We start from the raw sequence: 17628 nt of genomic DNA, 5'->3' as shown, positions 1-17628 counted from the left end.
AAAGAAAAACAGATAATTCAATCTATCCTCCAGCATATTTTATTGAAATATATTTTTATTATAATAATTTAGAAAATCAATTTTAGTCTCCAAAACCTCACTAATAAACCACCTATGCAACTTTCTCTGAAATTTCTTATTCCTGCTATCTATATGATGCCAAACAAGGAATACAGCTTTATTTTTTCTAGCTTACTCCTTGGGTTCAAATATAGAATCCAAAAGTTTGCTGAGATTCACCCAAAATAGGTCACTTAGAGTTGGCTGGAGGCAAGAGGGTTTTCAAGGTACACACAGCCTCAAATTTTACCCACAGCCAAGGATCACCACTAGAGGTAAAAGTGAACCCGACTCTAGCATATAACTAGAGCTGTGGCTATTCTCATGTACCTAGACTGGAATACGTGAACCCTTGGAATCAGCATTGGCAAAAAAAAAAAAAAAAAAAAAGGTGGGGGCTTTAAAGCTAAAGCTTTGTTAACTGTATTTCTGCATTCTGTGGCTTTAATTGTGGAGCACTAGTTAGTTCCCATGGTAAATGCAAAGAATAGAATACAATATAATTTCTATCTTGGGAAGCTGATGTTTTCATTGGCAAAATCCAACTTGTACAATTGCCACTTGCATATATAATCGAGAAATTTGATTTTGCCTAGGAAGCAATTCATAAATGTTAAATAAATGTCACAAACAATCAATGTTGTTGGGAAAAAGGAACAATCAATTCAATTTGCATTGGGTAGTCAGAGAGAGCTGCATGGAGGAGATGAGGCTTTAATAAGGCTTTGAACCACAAATAGAATGTATGTAAATGTAGGCTGGTAAAAAAATTATTAGAACCATAAAGAATGATGTAAGCAACAACTTAAAAGTAGGATTCCAAATTGCAAAGTAATGTTCTAAGTAGCTACATTGCAGCCATTAACCAAAATGGCTATGTGGATGTTGCCAGTATTTGTGAAAAAAATAGCCTTTTTTCTACAGTCATACATAAAATGGAGTCTGTTAAAATTTTATGTTCAGGCCAAGTAAATACACAAAAAGAATGTTTTTTCTCTCCTCAATAGTAGATCAGACACTGTGATTTATAGAAGGAGAAGAAAGAAACACAAAGTCAAGAATCCCTGTAATAAATACACCCAGATATGTTGGCTATAAAAGTTGTCAGTTTTCTTCTGGTGGGTGGGATTTGTAGTCTCAAAACCCTACAACATCCTGCAAAAGAGAGAAAATCTACATATCTCTTACGTAACCTGAAGAATAATGAAGCAGGAGAAAAACAGAAGTTACTCCCTGGATACCTAGCTAGATGGCAAAATAAAACCTTGGTACTGCATTAACCATGTTATCTCCATTTTCAAGCTGTTCACGAAAAGTGAACTGACTGATTTGGATTTGCACATTTAGTGCAACTATATTGAAACAGGAATACTTAGCTATTTAGGTAGTGACGATGTTTCCTCAAACATAATCTTACAGTAGAGAATAAGAGAATGTAAGGAGGTTTTGGAAAAGAAATAGCAGAGTTAATTCTAATATAAGCTTTGTTCTCCAAACACCACAAAATTCTAGCATTTAAATTTGGTCACATGAGGCACAATTTCATTATCAAGAACAATTTTCTTTCTCCATGCATAAAATTTAACTCTGTGAAATCTTAGGTAGAAACTTTGATTTATCTCAAATAAAAATAATACTGTGTTTATCTTATTAAGCTCTCTAAAAAATTTCCTGAAGAACTGCTAAAACATCCAGATATAACTGCTTCTTAGGCCCATTTAATACATCTATGTGAATTAAATAATGGTTACTATTTTGATATTTTACTTCATTCACTGCGACTAGTTCAGCCTCAAAGAAGAGGTCTGAACACATTACTAAAATACCCCATTAAGCTTTGACTTTAAAGTACAAATGAAAATCTCATTACTTAAAATTTCATCTTCACTTTTCTGATGGCCATTTTCTCTGAAATATACATGTGTACCTCTTGCATACAAACTTTCTTCTTGTAAAAATTATAGCTAACTGTTTTTTAGTGTTCGCCATATCACATACTTTGCAATGTGTTTTACATGAGTTATCTTGTTTAGCACTGATTACAATCTTACAAGTGGCAAATCAAGGGAAGCCCTTTGACTACGATTTCCAATTTTCTGTTCAATCCACGCTGCAGAGATACAAGGATAAACCACCATTTTCATTCCCAGGTTTTATCCAAGAACTCCTACAAAATATTCCATATAAATAAAATTCAATCCTTGTCTTCCACCTCTTCTTCATCCTGGTTAACCTGGCAGTAGCGTATTCATAACTCTTTGCTGTTAGCAACTATGCACAACCAATCACATAGATTATTCTTCTTCAAATTTTTTTGCTGAGATATTTCAAATACCTTTTGGAAAAAGCCACTTCAGATGTCACAGTGATTTTGCTCGTTCTCCTTTAGATGGTCACCATCCCTCTACCAAGGTTCCCAGTTTTTCCGTTCACTTTGATCTTTTCTTGCAAAAACTGTTCAAAATTGGCAGCATTCATGATTCCATCTTCTATGGGGTGGGCACACTCAAGAGTGAGCTTCAGAACCTGCCTCTTTTTTTTTGCTCCCCTTCACCACAAGTTTTTCACAGACACTGTGGTGGCAGCGGAGGCAGAAAAGCTGCTTAGCATATTTCTATGCTAAATAAGAATATGTTGCCACAGTTTTTCTTAATTTTATTCAAATCAGAAATGCCATGAAACACAAATCTGACATTTGAAGAATGTTTTAAAATTTGAAAAAGCTAAATTGATTAAACTGAAATGTATACACTCATACTTTTAAAAAATTTAACTAAAAAGTTGACTTTTCAAGAGAACCTGATTAAGATTCAAGTCAATACTTGGTTGTAAGAAACAGACTCTGTCTCAAATGTATCTTTACCACCTTTAGAGAACTTCATATCTTGAAATGTGATACATTCACCATTGGATTGATGACTCTCAATATAATTTTGAGTTTAGTAGGATATCTATATACATTCTGTAACTTGGGCATAACAGTTTTCCTAAAAGCCATTAAACTGAATAATCTGAAAACATTTTATGATAGACAAGCTGAAATTTTTATAAATGTGCAATAAATATTAATATTTTCTCGAAACCTTAGTAATAACCTAGTGCTGAATCATTTAAACATGTCAGCAATGATTGCATTTCTAAGTAATTCAATTCCAAAATTAAGCTTTTAAACAAAAAATAGTTTTAAGTGTTTGCACTACATTGTATCTCTAATGAATTATGAATGAAATTTATTTTTAAGATGTCAATAATCAAAAAAAAACAGTATTTCTAAGATTTCATACAGCTTTATAGATCATTTCATGAATATGCCCATTCATTTCATTGTAAATGAACAATGATAGAAACTTTAAGGAGACTGATTGTTATTTTCCATTAACTTAAAAATGGAGTCTACTATTTCTTGACATTGAGAAACCTTAAAGGCTACCTTTATTTTCAAGCAATTAAAAAAAAACTGGAGAAATAATTATTGTCAGCTTTTATGTTCATGCCTAAGGCAATTTTCAAAATGAACACACTGAATATGTACTTTAGTTTGCCATTTTCACCTTTTGTATACCATTTTTGTGAAGATAAATTTAATTCATCATGTATCTGTCATTCTAGGTAAAAGATTGCTTCTGAGAGAACAAAGTGACTTCATGCAGCTGACTGATGATATGTTATTAGCCCCTGTGTTAGCTATGTAGTTGACTGCCCAGAACTTTTATACCATTAAACCATGTAACAAATGTTTATCATCTAAATGAATGAATTCTTGGGAGAGAGATCCAAGATGGCTAATCACTAACAGCTCAGGATTGTAGCTCCCAGTGAAAGCTCAGAGAACGAGAGGACGCCACACTTTCAGACGAATTTTCGTCGCTCACGGACCAGCAGATTTCTAGTGGAGGAGACCCATGGGTTGCCAGCGCGACTCTTGTGGCTGGCGCAGTGGTTTCGCCGGTGCCTTGGCACGGCAGCTCTTCATGCAGAGTAAACGGGACTGGTTTCTTTACTGACCGGTGTTTGGAGCTCCGGGAAGGCAGAGCCACATGTTGCAGACTCAAGAAGGAAGCCCGACCAGAGATTCCCGGGCAGAAGAGCACCATCAGTTTTATCACTGCTATTTTGGCCGGTGCAGTGGGTTGTTTGAATCCCAGCATTGGGAATCAATAAATTGGGCGTCGACTCAGAAACCTAATTAGAAAGGTGGTGATTGTAAAGACGACAGATGGATAAATTTATAGTAAAGGGAAAAAACCAGCATAACATGGTCGAGCATACCCAAAATCAGAACCCCTCTCCCTCTACAGGGGATTGCAGTTCCTCATCAGCAATGAAACAAGCCCTGATGGAAAAGGACTGTGTTCCATTATCTGAAGTAGGCTTTAGAAGGTGGATGATAAGAAACTTCTGGGAATTAAAAGAACTTGTTCTAACCCAATGTAAAGAAACTAAGAACTTTGAAAAAAGGTTTGACGAAATGCTCAAAGAATAGACAATATAGAGAGGAATATAAATGAACTAACCGAGCTGAAAAATACAACACGAGAACTTAGTGAAATACGCACAAGTTTAAATAGCAAAATGGATCAAGCAGAAGAAAGGATATCAGAGGTCGAAGACCAACTTAATGAAATAAAATGACAAGACAAGAATAGAGAAAAAAGGATGAAAAGGAATGAGCAAAGTCTCCAAGAAATATGGGACTATGTGAAAAGACCCAATCTATGTTTGATTGGTGTACCTGAATGTGATGGAGAGAATGAATCCAAGCTGGAAAATACTTTTCAGGATATTATCCAGGAAAATTTTCCCAATCTAGCAAAGCAGGACACTATTCAACCCCAGGTAATACAGACAACACCACAAAGATATTCCTCAAGAAGAGCAACCCCAAGGCACATAATCGTTAGATTCACCAGGATTAAAACAAAGGAGAAATTACTAAGGGCAGCCAGAGAGAAAGGCCAGGTTACCTATAAAGGGAAGCCTATTAGACTTACAGCAGATCTCTCAGTGGAAACCCTACAAGCCAGAAGAGAGTGGGTCCAATATTCAACATACTTAAAGAACAGAACTTTCAGCCTAGAATCGCATATCCTGCCAAACTAAGTTTCACAATTGAAGGAAAAATAAAATCTTTTATGAACAAGCAAGTACTTAGAGATTTTATTACCACCTGGCCTGCTTTACAAGAACTTCTGAAAGAAGCATTATACATAGAAAGGAACAACCAGTATGAGCCTTTCTAAAAATATACCAAAAAGTAAAGAGCATCAACATAAAGAAGAATTTACATCAACGAATGGATAAAATAGCCAGTTAACATCAAATGGCAGTAACCCTAAATTTAAATGGACTAAATCGCCCAATCAAAAGATACAGCCAAAACCCAACGGTGTATCCAAAGATACACAAAGACTCAAATCAAAGGGTTGGAGACAAATTTACCAACCAAATGGAAAGCAAAAATAAATAAATAAACAAAAAGCAGGAGTTGCAATTCTCACATTTGATAAAATAGATTTCAAAGCAACAAAGATACAGTGGTAAAAGGATCAATGTAACAACAAGAGATCTTAATACCCAGATACATAAGACCCATAACGAGATTTAGACTCAACAAGACAGAAAATTAATAAGGATATGCAGGATTTCAACTCAGATCCGGAACAAGTAAACTCAATAAATATTTATAGAGTTCTCCATTTTAAATACAGAAACTATTGATCAGCCATTATTAATACCCATTTTTAGAATGAAGCAATATTCCTGTCCTCTCTCCCTCTTTTTCTTCCTCTTTCTTCCTCTCCTTCTCTTCTTTTTTTACTTTTCAACATCCTAGTTCCTCACTTCTACTCAATACATTCCTCTGAACACCTGATTCCTTGTGATTCTCCCATCCCACTAAAAAAAATTTAAAAAAAAGCACCTATCAGGCACTCTACTATGTACTTCATAAATACCACTTAACGTTTACTCACTTTAGTTTCCAAATAATCAAGTTAGGTATTATTATTATTATTATCCTCACTTACAGATAAGGAAACTGAGGGAAAGAGAAATTAAGTAATATCCCCAAAGTCACAAAACTATAAAGTGGTGAAACTGACATTCGAATCCAGGCACTCTGCTTATATACTTAAGAAAACACAACATTTTGTTGGAACAAAAAAGATTCAAATATAAGTCATCTATCTCCAATACAACACTGAAAACTAGGCAAGTATGGACCCTAGTCTGGAGCATTCCCTTCAGAGAATCAACATTCTTGGGCTGTGCACTGCTGTATCAGGCAAAGGTCCATGGGGTTAATGGATGAACATACCAAGAAACTAATCTCAGCTCCCCTTCAGTTATGCACACACTCCCAATGTGAGCAACACTAAACCTAAGAAATGGTTAAAAGCAGCTTTGCAGGGATGAGAACCGAGCATGGATGAGCAGGCTGAAACAGTAACTCAGGCCCCTCCTGGTATAGAATAGAGAAAGGACTTTGGAAAGAAGGTGGTGGATTGCAGCCTGGGGACCAAGATCGAGGAGTGAGTGGCCAACTCTCCACGTGGTGCCATATTTTTATGCAGAAAGAACTCTATGATGATCAAACATTTTAAATAAGAATCTGAGTTTCTTTATAGGTCACTATGAAGTTATATTTGTCAAAATAAAAGCAAAGTAAATATTTTATTTAACAATTTATGACTCATAACTGTTTTATAGCTTATCACTTACAAATATTTAGACATATTTTATTTGCACTTCCATTGGTTCCACTTACCAAGAACTCTACAAATTCAGGGGGTATATCTGTTTATCCATTTCCCAAGAAATGCATTTTACTAATACTAATGCTATGCTACTTTTTTTTTTTTTTTTTTTTTTTGCTGGGTTGTTTGCTTGAAGACAGTAGAAAAAGTGTGAATTAAAATGGAAGAGAACATAATTCTAGTATTCTTGAGGTGAAAGCAAGAAATATCTTTCCTCAACTACATTTTATTTTTAATTAGGCAAATCTTTATAAATTAGAGTTGCACAATGGATGCTTATAGAATTAACAAATAGCAGAGGAATCTTTCAGGTTAAGAAAGGAGATCCAACAATTGTATATAAAGAAATATTTGGCACTCATAATATCAATTAACAGACAATACATCAAAAAGTGATACCTTAGGAATTCACTCCAGAATTTCTAAACTTTCTTCTGCTACAATGATTTTTAATACTTCATTCAAGACAAATAAACTTCCTAAAATATAACAGACACAGAATTTGCAGTTACCTCACTGGTTTTAAAGTGTTGATGTGAAATTTTAACAGTTGAATTGCCCCTTCTGTACATTTTTTGTTACTAGAATCAAATGTATTATAAATTTTCCTAGATATTTCAACATGTTAACAATTCATCTCATTCAACGTCTCACACTTAAAAATTAGCCTGTCATTTGATCTGAAAAATGTTTGTACTTTCCAAGAAAATATAACCTTAGAAAATAATCAACATTGCATTCGTTTTGAGGTAATAGGAACATATAAAGAATAGAAAACACACATATCAAGAATAGCCAGGATGAATAAAAAAGAAAAAAGTTTATAAGGTCAATTTTGTTTATTTATTTATTTATTTTTTTTGCCAAAGTAAAACTCAAACTAGAAAGAATTGACTAATCTTTTCATTAAATGTTAATGCATTTCTGTTTTGAAAAATGAATTTTGAAAGGCCTAGTCACACATGAACAAAACAATTGAACTATCACACATAGCCATATTTGATAAACTTAATATAGAAAAAGTTAAGACATTTTAATATCTTTTGAAAATTTTTTCTATCTGATCATTTTAATGGCCTTTCTTTTGGAATATTATTATTTCATGAAGTTGAAACGAAAATCTGATCAGATCTCTGTTTCCTAAAAACATTCTCATTTCTATACAGAAAGAAGAAAAACTAAATGCTTAATCAGATTTTCTGCCCTTAAAATTTGCATTATCAGCATGCCAATATTACAGGTACAGCTCAACTGTATAGAGACTTCTGCATATATAGAAAGAACACCTACTTTTTGAAATTTCAGCCTTTTATCAATTATCCTTTTGTGACATAATATATCAGAAGATATTTGTTTAATACTAACAATGAATATGTATTGCCATTTAACACCAAAATCTAAGGGGAGAAGAAAATCAACAAAGGTGCCTACATAAAAGTAACAACAAAAATCATTTGTTTGGGAAGGACAAAATGCAATTCATCATTTGGATGGCTTGCCATTCTACCTTCATTCTGTGGTCTGAATGTGTCCCCTAAAATTAATGTTCAATGCAACAGTGTTGAGAGATGTCACCTTTTAGAAGATGTTTAGGTCATGAGGGCTCTCCCTCATGAATGGATTAATTCTACTATACAAAGAGCTTATAGGAGTGAGTTCAGTTTCTTTTGCTCTTCTGCTAGGTCAGTGTGTAGTGTCTATTTCTTTTTCTATTCCTTCTGCCTTTTGCCATGTGAAGACTCATAAAGAAAGAGCTTACCAAATGCCAGCACCTTGATCTTGAACTTCCCAGCCTCCAGATCTATGAAAACAAAAATTTTCTTTTTCTTTTTTTTTTTTTTAATTTTTTATTGGATTATAGGTTTTGGGGTACATGAGCAGAGCATGCAAGACAGTTGCGTAGGTACACACATGGCAGTGTGCTTTCTTTTCTTCTCCCCTTCACCCACATTTGGCTTTTCTCCCCAGGCTATCCCTCCCCACCTCCCCCTCCCACTGGCCCTCCCCTTTTCCCCCCAATAGACCCCAGTGTTTAGTACTCCCCTTTCTGTGTCCATGTGTTCTCATTTTTCATCACCCACCTATGAGTGAGAATATGCGGTGTTTCATTTTCTGTTCTTGTGTCAGTTTGCTGAGGATGATGTTTTCCAGATTCATCCATGTCCCTACAAACGACACGAACTCATCATTTCTGATTGCTGCATAATATTCCATGGTGTATATGTGCCACATTTTTCCCATCCAAAAATCCACTCTGTAATATTCTGTTATAGTAGCACAGAGCAGAGTAAGACACACATACTCTGGATATTTAGGTAACTGTTAGATAGCCTGCATTTTTAGGTAGATATTACATAAATATGGACTAAGACTAGAAGAAAATCCAGGTGTGTTCCTCCATGTGAAAAAAAGGATAATAGATTACGAATGAGTTCTCAATTAAATTGTGTGTTGTGGTTAAGTTCATTTTGATGATATTCAAAATTATCTCAAAAGATAAAACTACTACTCTAGATGTTATTAAATACTACAGTGTGGAAAAAGAACAGTAACATCAGGACTTTACTACATGACAGAAAAAGACCTCAATTTATCTGACAGGTACATATTCATTTACCCAACTTCTATCAAAAATGTCTTTCTATAAAAGTTATTTACAGCAAAATTACTAAGAGATGATAGTGAATATTAAGAATAGCATAATGTATCAGAAGAACACCTTGCTAAAAGCATTTTTTCTATGCTTGTAAGTCTATCCACATATAAAACAAATAAAAACAATAATTTCTAAAACTTATTCAAAAACCTCTAAACCCATGGCTGGGAGCAGTGGCACATGTCTGTAATCCTGGCACTTTCGGAAGCCCAGGTGGACGGATCAGCTGATGTCAGGAGTTCAAGACCAGGAGTTCAAGACCAACCTGGCCAATATGGCAAAACCAATCTCTATTAAAAATATAAAAATTAGTTATGTGTGGTGGTGGATGCCCGTAATTCCAGCTACTTGGGAGGCCTGAGGCAGGAGAATCACTTGAATCCACGAGGTGGAGATTGCAGTGAGTTGATTGTGCCACTGCACTCCAGCCTTGACAGCAAAGAGAGACTATGTCTCAAAAAAAAAAAACCCTCTAAAACTTGATTTCTTGATTATTCTTTTAATTATAAAACTAAACATTGAAGTAAATAAAAATTGGAAAGTTAATATTCCAATTCAAAGACAAATATTTTTGAGGTTTCCACATATACTAACAATGGGACACACTTCCACATTATATTTTCAAGCAATATTTTTTGTATACTATTGACACCTCCAAAATCAAACAATTTTTAAAATAACTTTTTAAAATTTATACAACCTTTTTAGAAAAAAGTTGCCAAAATACACAGCAAGAACAACGTAAGAATTTACAATTGTCAGTCTTCTAGCTCTATTATTAGTAATTCATCAGAGAGAAATAATTGAACAGAAAGTACACACACAGAAACATACATGTACAAAGTCACTTAATAAGATAATCTCTAATAGTTCAAAATATAAAGAGAAATATAGATAGTAGATAGCAGATGCTATAGTCTGAGTGTGTCCATCAAATTATTATGTTCAAACTTAACTTCCAGTGGGATAATACTGAGAGGTAGAAACTTAAGGAGATAATCAAGTAGAGGGCTCCACCCTCACAAATGGAGTTAAGATCCTATAAAAGAGGCTTCACACAGTGTTTGCCCTTTTTGGCCTACCCTCTTCCACCATGTGAGCACACAGCATTCATAGGGCCATCTTGGAAACAGAGATGAGGCCCTCAGCAGACACTAAACCTGCTGTTTCTTTTATCTTGGAATTTCAAGCCTCCATCACTGTGAGCAATCAATGTATGTTCTTTATTAATTAGTCAGTCTGAAATATTTTGTAATAGCAACAGGAATAGACTGAGATGGCAGATAATATAAGTATTTTAAAAGAGGAAATGACTTAGTAAATTATGGGATATCAACCAAGAATAAGATTGGCATTCAAATTATGAAGTCTCTCAAAAGAAGGAAAAATGTTTATGTTTTTAAAAGTAGAAAAGCCATGTGCATAAATAATACAACTATGTGAATATATATATGCATGTAAATCACTAACAGTAGTATATATGTGATAATAAAAGTAATTTTATTTGGATAGAAAAAGGTCCTTATTTTTGTCTCTGAACATCTCTTATCTATTTTTACTAAATCTATTTTTAACAATAGAAGAAAATGTTCCATCAAACAAATGTTAAAAATTGATGTGTCAGTTAAAGGCATATACACACAGACACACACGCACACACACACAGACATAGAGGGAGAGAGAATATGCACACTATTGGTCAAGTAGTACACAAGAGATTGTATCTATATTGGTGGAAATATTATCTTGGTGACAATTTATATTTAAATAAATCTACAAGAGTGCTTTAATAGAAGCCCAGCATGTGAAGCATAAACCTATTAATAAAATAAATAGATTTGAATGAGGCTGGGTGTGGTGGCTCACACCTATAATACCAGCATTTTGAGAGGGTGAGGCAGGTGAATCACTTGAGCTCAGGAGTTCAAGATCAGCCTGGAAACATGGTAAAACCTCATCTCTACAAAAATTAGCTGAGTGTGGTGGTGTGCCCCTATAGTGCCAGCTACTCAGGAAGCTAAGGCAGGAGGATCACCTGAACCTGGAAGGTCAAGGCTGCAGTGAGCCATGATTGTGCCATCCAGCCTGGGCAACAGAGGGAGGATCTGTCTCAAAAAAATTATAGATTGGAACGATAAGATTTATGAAAATTTAACTTAAAGAACAATTTGCCTATGATGGCACACAGCCAATAGTGTGACAGCAAAATAACATATGCCATAAAATTTTAGCTAGCTAAAGACATGAAAAGCAGTTCTAGCTACTTTTATCCATATTCTGTTACATCATTCCACAAACTGAGAGGAATATTAAGTAATATTCTCTCAGAGAACTTCATGAAGCAGTTCTTATGTATGCAGAATTAGAATATAATGTTTGGTAATCACTCAAGCTTTCTGAAATAAAAAAGATTAAAATTCAGAGAAGGAGAAAAATGCAATTAAATACTTGTACAACTGCATAAAGGATGCATCTGAGAACTCAGTAAAAGCTCAAAATCCTCTCTAAATATCTAGTTATACTCAATTATCTTCTCCTCCCTTGCCATTTCTGCAGTTGCTGAAGAAACAGCTTATCACCATGGTTCTAGTAACTCTCTCTTAATCATTTATATTCCCTGTGGTTGCACCAATCATAGAAACAAGGAAATTCTGGAGTTTTGAAAGGAATTAGGTTACAGATGTAAACACTTCTACAATCTAAATCTAGTAACCTAAATCCCCCTATTAAATGAGAAAGCTGAAGACAAAGAAAGATATTTTTCTCTACTTTTTTTATTTATGTCAGAATTAACCCTATCATAAAAGAGGGAAATTATTCTTAAGCATTCACTGAAATCACCTGATTTCTACCTCACTGTTTTTCCATTTTATAGGCAGAAAACAGAGCTCAATTATTTAACTTGCCAAGGTTGCTTTTGGTAGAATTATATATATCTTTCCTAGTTATGTCACTCTCCCTCTCCCATCTTTTTTATCTGTCTTTCTCTTAAACATGCAGGGATAAGAATACATAAAATCAATATAATTAATGCAATAAGACTGCCAAATAAATCTTCTATTACTATAAAGAATTTGTGAGAAGAAAGCCAATAAACAAATTTCCTGCAAGCCTGAGTTTCTAGTGGATGAGGCCAAAATGGTAGCATCTGTTTAAATACATTGTCAGCAAACTACATACAAAGGGCATGAGACATAGAATATGTGCTGAAACATGTTCCTTTGTGGAATGTAGTCATGTGTGCAGGCAGAAATCAAAATGAAAGATAAAATAGAGTATCATTTTTCTCAGCATATATCTTGTTATTCCTAGCACATAAAAATATAGCTACTGAGGGCCGGGCGCGGTGGCTCAAGCCTGTAATCCCAGCACTTTGGGAGGCCGAGGCGGGTGGATCACGAGGTCAACAGATCGAGACCATCCTGGTCAACATGGTGAAACCCCGTCTCTACTAAAAATTACAAAAAATTAGCTGGGCACAGTGGCGCGTGCCTGTAATTCCAGCTACTCAGGAGGCTGAGGCAGGAGAATTGCCTGAACCCAGGGGGCAGAGGTTCCAGTGAGCCAAGATCGTGCCATTGCACTCCAGCCTGGGTAACAAGAGCGAAACTCTGTGTCAAAAAAAAAAAAAAAAAAAAATAGTTACTGAGTTCACAATATACCCCACCCATATACATTCAATAAAGTCTTGGCAAAGGTAGAATAATTATCCCTTTTTTAATCATTGATAATTTAACATTTGGGAAATATGAATGTTTCTTATTATCGTAGAAATGGGAGGAATGATTAATTATGAATATTCACATTTTACCAATTAGAGTCATGATACTGGAATGACTCTACAGATCAATTAGTTTGACTCCTTTGTAAACAGAGAAGCAAAAACCCAAAACATTTTGGCCACCATCTGTACAAAAATAAGTAAGTATTTACAATAACTATTCCTTGAGGTTGAGACATTGAAAATAATTGTTATAATGAAACCATTTCCTAGGATCCATAATATGTCTATTAATACCTTAGCATAAAATAATCAAATGAGCTACAGTCAAGCAGGAAAAACTGTAAATGGAGAGAACATGAAATACAAGCATTCTGATGAGAAAAGAAAGAAAACATGAATATCTGGAATATGTGTTACTGACCAGAGGGTTTTGTTGAGAAGGCTATACTCTTTTATTGTTTGCAATAGCAGAAAGAATTCCAAGCTCAAAGAAAGGAACATCACTCAGATGAAAGAATGAAGGACAGAATGGGCAGTGAAGGTGCACTTTACAATTGCTACATAAAGATAAGAAAAATTTGGGGAAAGACAATTTCTGTATTACCAGTATGTCTTAGGTTCTTGTAAGCTCTCCCCTTTTCTTTGACATTTGTATGTACAACAAAGGCTTTTAAGGACTCAGCATAAGGCCAAACCCAAGACATTTCCAGTGTTGTGCTTGTTTGTTTGTCTGTTTGTTTTTAGTAATGGCCATCACCAAAACTGGTAGGGAGACTTGAGTCACAATTCAGCTTATGACTTCTGATACTCAGATTTCATAGAACCTACTTCTCCCTGTGTTTCATCCCTAAGCACCACCATAAACCCTGAAAATAATGTGAGACAGAGGTAAAGGAGAGTTCTGAAGGATAATAAGTAAAAGGCACACTGGATGGACTGCCAGGATTTCAGAACACAGTGGAAGAGTATTTACGTCTCCACCTTCACAACATAGAAGCACCTCAGAGTATGTGTTTTTCGCCACCCAAATCTGGCAACAGAAAAAAAAAAAAAACAAAACTTACATTGGCTTTTTATTCCCCACTAGAGCAAATGGGAATCACCAATAATAGGCAGTCAGGGAAAGCACTCTTTCTCTTCTAGGCCTGAGAATCCCCATGCCCACTTAGAGGTACAAAAGTGAGGAGTGGAACCAGGGAAAGAAAACAAGCCACAACAAAGAAAAAGTGAAGAATTTGTCACTGGTGAACCTACTCTTAATGATTGGCTAAATGAAGCTTAAGTAGAAAATGATAAAAGAAAGAATCCTGCAGCATTAGGAAGGAAGAAATAACAGAGGCAAAAGAGGGGTATATGCAATATACTCTGCTTTTCCCTTATGAGTTTTTATTAACTCGATTTCCTGATTGAAACAAAATTATATTATCATTTGATATTTAAAAAGGACATTTTAAAAGTGGAGGAGATAAAATGACCTAAATGGATATAAGATTTTTATACTTGTGATAAAAGCTTGGTAGAAGTAAACTGTTATAAGTCACAAATACATATTTTAAAACTCAGAGCAACCACTATGAAAAGTATACAAGAGATACACTCAAAAACACAGTAAGTTAATAAAGATGGAATCCAGAAAAAAAAAAAAAAACCTTTCAAGTGACCCACAGAAATACAAGGAAAGAGAAGCAGAGAAACAGTGGAATGAGAACCAGGAGAAACTAAAAGAAAACAAACAATAAAATGACATACTTGAGCACTAACATATCAGTAATTAACTGATTAATCAGTAATTAATATGCAAATGACTTAAATGTATCAACTAGAGACAGATTGGCAGAGTGGGTAAAACACACATGCATACACATATAACCTAACTATATGTTGCTCATAAGAAACTAACTTGAAATTTAACAATATAGATAAGTTGAAATACAATCTTAGAAAAAATTTACCATGCCATCATCATGAATCAAGAATAAAAGCAAAATATTATACCTCATAGAGGTCAAAACAATAAAAGCAAAAATATTCATATTAATATCAGATAAAGGGGACTTCAGAACAAAGAAAATTACCAGGGACAAAGAAGGACATTATATAATGATAAAATAATCAATCTGCCAGAAAGACATATGGGTCCTAAATGTGTACACACCAATGCCTTAGCCTCAAAATACATGGAGAAAAACTGTTTGAGCTGTTAGTAGAATAAATAACTACCCCTTCCCACAAAAATGTATACATTCTAATCACAGAACCTATGAGTATGTTACCTTGCTTAAAGAGATTTTACAAATGTGATTAAAGATCTAAAATGGGGAAATCTACATGGAATTATCCATGCAAGCGCAGCATAATGAGATGAGCAGTTATTAAGAGGGAAATGACTCAATAGTTTCTACCTAGTAATGAACAAGAAAAAAATGTCTATTATCATCGCTCTTGTTCAACATAGTTCTGGAAGTTCTGGCCACTGCAATAAATCAAAAGAAAGATATAAGACATACAGAAGTATCCATTCTTTCTCACTATAAAAGGAAGAAATAAAATGTTTCTCCACTCACAGATGACATAATTTTTCTCCACTCACAGATGACATAAGCTTTAAACATTTTCTACAATAAATGAGTGTAGCAAAGTCAAAACTGTTTCATATTTCTACTAATGATGAATACATAAAAACCAAAATTGAAAACAACGTACCATTTACAATTATGACAAATAAAATTAAATATTTAGGAATACAATTATCAAATTATGTACAGAATCTGTATGCTAAAAATTACAAAATGTTAATAAAAGAAATTAAAGAAGATTATAATAAATGAAGGGAGACATACCATGCTGATAGATTGAAAGCTTCAACATAATAAAATTTTAATTCTCCCTAAATAGATGTCAAGGTTTATTGAAAATCCTATCAAAATTCTTTAAAATATTAGGGATATTGACCAGAGTAGTCTAAAATTTGTATTGAAAGGCATAGTTCCCAGTGTAGCTAAAACAATCATTATAAATAAGAATAAAGTGAGAGAAATCACTGGACCAGATATTCCAGCTTCTTATATAGCTAGAGTAATCAAAACAGCCTGGTACTGGCAGAGGAATATTCACATTGATAAATAGAACACACTTTAAAACCTAGAAATATATTCATACAAATATGGTCAACTGTTTTTTGGCAAAGATGGAAAAGCCCTTCAATCGAGGAAAGCTAGACTTTTAAAAAAAATGGCACTAAAGCAATTGGACAATTATAGGCAAAATATTGAACCTCACCAGTGTTTTACACCACCTTATACAAAAAAATTGACTAAAATTGCAGAATTAAATGTATAACATAAAATCATAAAACTTAAAAAAGGGCAAAATAATTTCAATTCGGATAGATTTAAAAAAATTCTTAGACTTGAAACTAAAAATATATTTCATTAAAGAAAATAAATGGTAAATTGAACTTTAGTGAAGTTTAAACTTTTGCCCTATGGAAGATTATGTTAAAAGAATGAAGAGGCAATCTTCAGACTAGTAGAATACATTTACAAACCATATATATGACAAAGAACTAAAATCTCATATAAATAACTCTTGAAACTGAACGATTTTTTTAAATTAGTAATTATGCAAAGGATATGAACAGACCTTTTGCCAAAGATGATCCATAGGTGGCAAATAAGCATATAAAATACATCCAATAGCATTAGCCACTAGATAAATGCAACTGAAAACCGCAGTGACTTTCGCCCTGCTAGGCTAGGTAGCCACAGGGCAAAGTGTAGCGTCCCCGCAAGCGGCACCTCCGCCCAGGCCCCGGGAGCGGGAGCTGAGCCCGCCTCAGCCGGCCGCGGCAGGAGCTGCATAGAGCGTTACCGCGGGCTGCTAGCTCCACATTTGAACCTCCCTCGCAAAGTTAGTCTCCGCCCCACAATGCACCGCGGTGGAGCCGCCTTCGAAAAAGTGGCTCAGCTCGTTCAAGATGGCGGAGCTCGTCCAGTTACCTGACGAGGGCTCTTCAGCAAAAGCCCTTGTCAGTTTAAACAACGGTCTTCTCGATTTTATTACCCCCATCACGGTTACATTATACTCCTCCTCTCCAGTCACCAATTATAGATAACGATCTTTTATTAGGACAGTAACTGTGGAAAAGTAAAATTTCTGGCTCTGACACTGAAACATCAGGTGGTTTTCCAGTAGAATTTCTCATCCAAGTGACCAGATTATCAAAAATTCTCATGATTAAAAAGGAACATATCAAGAAATTAAGGGAAATGAACACAGAAGCAGAATAACTGAAATCATATTCCATGCCTATCAGCATTGAATTTCAGTGGAGATATGCAACTAGAACAACTGTTCTAGAACTTGAACAGCTGAACAAGGACCTAAACAAACTTTTGCATAAAGTTCAACAGAAAATAACACCTCTACTTGAT

At 34.6% G+C, this 17628-nt stretch overlaps 1 pseudogene; it reads right to left on the bottom strand.

The window, feature by feature from the left end:
• Nucleotides 1–436: 436 nt before the first annotated feature.
• LOC144577919 (large ribosomal subunit protein eL22 pseudogene) lies at nucleotides 437–17055 on the bottom strand (annotated as a pseudogene).
• Nucleotides 17056–17628: the final 573 nt, after the last annotated feature.

This window comes from Callithrix jacchus, chromosome 10 (genome assembly GCF_049354715.1).
Source record: "Callithrix jacchus isolate 240 chromosome 10, calJac240_pri, whole genome shotgun sequence".
NCBI lineage: Eukaryota > Metazoa > Chordata > Mammalia > Primates > Cebidae > Callithrix > Callithrix jacchus.
Note: the sequence above shows the minus strand (reverse complement) of the source record. Positions and strands in the feature narration are given on the sequence as shown.